Here is a 4,429-nt window from a genome sequence, read left to right as displayed (position 1 = left end):
CCCCTGCCTTCAAAGATCTGCCTAGACCTCAGAACTTCTAGATTTCCTCCTTTTGAGATATTGCCAAGACTCTGACTTTCTCACTATAGTGAGTTAAACTTCGTTTGTCTTTATTTACACGGGGTCTGATGGTACTTTCAGGAATTCGATATTAGGCATTTCTTGCCAAAGCCCCAACCAATGCTGTCTTATTACTTAAGCCTATGCATTTCCCTAATAAGAAAAGGAGAAAACACCCAGACAGATTCCATTTGTGTTGGTACCGGTAGTTATTTTCCTAAAGTGATAAGAAAATTTATTCTCTGTCTGACAAAGGGGGATATCTTCTTTAGAGGTGGGACAAGATGAGGAGCAGGTCTCTGGACTGGTTGTGTCCACAGAGGAGACATAGGGCTGAGGTTAGCTTAGTCCTTGGACTCTGGCAGCAGTCAGATTTAGCATATGGTTTTCGGTGGGGGGTGCGGGGGGGGCGTTAAAGAATTTTTTTTTTGATGTGGACAATTTGTTTGAATCTTTATTGGATTTGTTACAGTACTGCTTCTGTTTTATGTTGTTTTATTTTTTTGACTGTGCAGCATGTAGGATCTGAGCTCCCTGACTAGGAATCAAACCTATACCCTCTGCCTTACAAGGGGAAGCCTTAAGCACTGAACCGTGAGTGAAGTCCCCTAGAATATGGTTGTACGTGGATTGTCCCGTCTGCTCTAGTTAGGCCTTAATCTCAGATCACGGTCACATCAGGGCTTGCGATGGTGTGGGGAGTCAAGGGGGCAGAGAGTAAAGGGTAGTGTTGTCTCCCCTACATGCTTTGCACTGAGGCCCAGGCAGCAGTAAGGCCACTGCTCCAGGGAAGCTGATCAAAACGCAGTGACCAGAGGCCCATGCAGGGTCAACTGGTGTGAGACGCTGTAGCAGCGCGGATGGGCTCCAATAAGATGGCAGAGGACTCCTTCCCCTTTCTCGAATATAGTAGGAGCAGTATTTTCGCCAAAGGAAAGAAAGTAGAAATTTGGAATACAGTTACAGAGTGATAATTAGAGCATTTTCTTTGAAGTTTCCTGTTCCTTTTGTCTGGGAAAGAATAAACCAGGGCCTACTGCAATCCTTGCTCTATCCTCTGTTTCCCTACAGATCTGTAGCTGCCTGAAGGAGACACTGCCGTCTCTCCCAAGGTGGAAGACTGGGGAAGGAGGTAGGTGATCAGGATGTCAAAAGGCTGCTAGATCGTTCTAGAGTTGTAATTACTAATGAGAATTCATGAATCAACTCCTCAGCCAGGGGCCCATAGGCAACTTCTATTTTGATCAAACAATTATTTATCCTGACACGGGTGGAACACGTGGAGAACATTTCAGCAACAGAACTTATTTCTTTTTTTCATTTAAAAGCAAGATGATAAATTATCTCAGAGAATTGTTCTCATTTTCCTCTAAGAATATATCTGTATATAAAAATAACATGTAAATAGAATACTATAGAGTAGATTGAGTATTGGTACAACTCTGCCTAACTGGAAATAACATTGATTTTTAAAATCTATTGCTTAGGGAAGGTATAAATAATCTTTGCTGCCAAATTATGTATTTTGTAATAATCCTTGTTTCAGTAGTCATCTTAAGTGTTGATTTCCTACATGGTGTGTTTTGTAACTAACGTTGGAAATGCAGGAGATCTCAGGAAAAGTTGTATTTCCCCCTATTTTTCAGTTACAAGGTTAACTACATATTTATAAAAAGAAGGCTGCATGTGATACAGTGAGGAGGGTGTGAATCAAAGTCCCTGCCCTTTCTCAGCAATAAATTATCATGACCTTGGGAAAATCATTTAACCTCTGTGAAAAACAATTCACATTTTTGCAAAACTTGGAAGTCTTATCTAGATCATGGGTGGGCAAACTGTTTCTATAAACAGTAATTAATATTTTAGGCTTTGCAGGGTATCTGGTGTCCATTGCAACGTTTAGTTCTGCTGTCATAGTGCAAAAAGCAATCACAGGCCAGCAGCGAGTCGGAGCTCTATGGAGGTAGCGGCGAGTATCGGGTGGTGGTTGCAGCAGCGACTCTTCTGAGCCGTTTCAAGCCGGTTCAGACTCCTTCCTCCCCCTTCCCTCCCCCTTTTTTGTTTTCCGTTCCCCTTCCCCCTCCCTTCCCTGTCCCCGACGACCGGATCCTGAGGAGGCAGCTGCTGTAGCAGCTGCTGAGTTCTCGGTGAAGGTTTTTCATTTCTCCCATCCTCTTCCCTCCCCACCCCATCCATTAATATTATTCTTTTGAAGATTCTTCGTTGTCAAGCCGCCAAAGTGGAGAATGCGATCGCAGAAGTGGGTGCTTCTCGTTTCAGCGCTTCTTCGGGCGGAGGAGGAAGTAGGGGTGCACCTCAGCACTATCCCAAGACTGCTGGTAACAGCGAGTTCCCGGGGGAAACCCCAGGGCAAAACGCTCAGAAATGGATTCCTGCACGAAGCCCTAGACGAGATGACAACTCCGCAGCAAACAACTCCGCAAATGAAAAAGAACGACATGATGCAATCTTCAGGAAAGTAAGGCATATTAAACAAGCTTACTCCTGAGAAGTTTGACAAGCTATGCCTTGAGCTCCTCAATGTGGGTGTAGAGTCTAAACTCATCCTTAAAGGGGTCATACAGCTGATTGTGGACAAAGCCCTAGAAGAGCCAAAGTATAGCTCACTGTATGCTCAGCTTATGTCTGCGATTGGCAGAAGATGCACCAAAAAACTTTGATGGCCCAGCAGCAGAGGGTCAACCAGGACAAAAGCAAAGCACAACATTCAGATGCCTCCTAATTTCCAAATTACAAGATGAATTTGAAAACCAAACCAGAAATGTTGATGTCTATGATAAGCGTGAAAATCCCCTCCTCCCTGAGGAGGAGGAACAGAGAGCTATTGCCAACATCAAGATGTTGGGGAACATCAAATTCATTGGAGAACTTGGAAAGCTTGATCTTATTCATGAATCTATCCTTCATAAGTGCATCAAAACACTTTTGGAAAAAAAGAAGAGAGTCCAACTCAAAGATATGGGAGAGGATTTGGAGTGCCTCTGTCAGATAATGAGGACAGTGGGGCCTAGATTAGACCATGAACGAGCCAAGCCCTTAATGGATCAGTACTTTGCCCGAATGTGCTCCTTGATGTTAAGTAAGGAATTGCTGGTGAGGATTCGTTCCCTGCTGCAGGATGCTGTAGAGTTGCGAGAATACCATTGGGCTCCTTGCAAAGCTTTTCTTGACAATGGACCAAAGACGATCAATCAAATCCGTCAAGATGCAGTAAAAGATCTAGGAGTATTTATTCCTGCTCCTATGGCTCAAGGGATGAGAAGTGACTTCTTCTGGAGGGACTGTTTATGCCACCCAGGATGAAAATAGATAGGGACCCACTTGGAGGACTTGCTGATATGTTTGGACAAATGCCAGGAAGCGGAATTGGTATTGGTCCAGGAGTTATCCAGGATAGATTTTCACCCACCATGGGGCGCCATCGTTCAAATCTGCTCTTCAGTGGCCATGGGGGACACATCATGCCTCCCACACAGTCGCAGTTTGGGGAGATGGGAGGCAAGTTTATGAAAAGCCAGGGGCTAAGCCAGCTCTACCATAACCAGAGTCAGGGACTCTTATCCCAGCTGCAAGGACAGTCGAAGGAATATGCCACCTCGGTTTTTTAAGAAAGGACAGCTTAATGCAGATGAGGTTAGCTTGAGGCCTGCTCAGTCTTTCCTAATGAATAAAAATCAAGTCTCTTTAAAAGAAACATGGTTTACTTGCACAAAACTGATCAGTTTTGAGAGATCGTAAATGCCCTTGAAGTGGTCTTTGTGGGTGTGAAACAAATGGTGAGAATTTGAATTGGTCCCTCTTATTATAGTATTGAAATTAAGTCTACTTAATTTATCAAGTCATGTTCATGCCCTGATTTTATGTACTTGTATCTATCAATAAACATTGTGATACTTGAAAAAAAAAAAAAAGCAATCACAGACACATGTCTAAATGGGCATGGCTAGATTCCACTATTCATAGACATTGAAATTTGACTTTCATACAATTTTCATGTCATGAACTATTATTTTCTTTCATTTCTCCCCCAACCATTTAAAAATATGAAAAGTATTCCCGGCTCATGAACTGTACAGAAAACAGGATATGGACTGGATTTAATTCAGAGGCCCTGATTTCCTAACCCTTGAACTAGATCTCTGCTGAGAACAAAATTCCCTTTGACTTTGGTTTTCTTGGGGCTGAAATGGCAAAGGTACAGGTCAGTCTTGAGGTAAAGAAGTAAAATGAGAATCAAGATTTTAGAGAAGTTGCAGAAGATGTTATGATGGAGTAATGTTTTGGGAATGGTGCAACAAGAAACTAGCTGAGGAAAGGGACAACTCAGGGAAAAGAGTAACTCCGAGTA

The 4,429-nt window shown here is 43.1% G+C and overlaps 1 pseudogene; it reads left to right on the top strand.

The window, feature by feature from the left end:
* Window positions 1-2,200: 2,200 nt before the first annotated feature.
* LOC782938 (eukaryotic translation initiation factor 4 gamma 2-like) lies at window positions 2,201-3,992 on the top strand (annotated as a pseudogene).
* Window positions 3,993-4,429: the final 437 nt, after the last annotated feature.

This window comes from Bos taurus, chromosome 6 (genome assembly GCF_002263795.3).
Source record: "Bos taurus isolate L1 Dominette 01449 registration number 42190680 breed Hereford chromosome 6, ARS-UCD2.0, whole genome shotgun sequence".
Taxonomy (NCBI): Eukaryota; Metazoa; Chordata; class Mammalia; order Artiodactyla; family Bovidae; genus Bos; species Bos taurus.
This window is presented reverse-complemented; position numbering and strand designations above follow the sequence as displayed.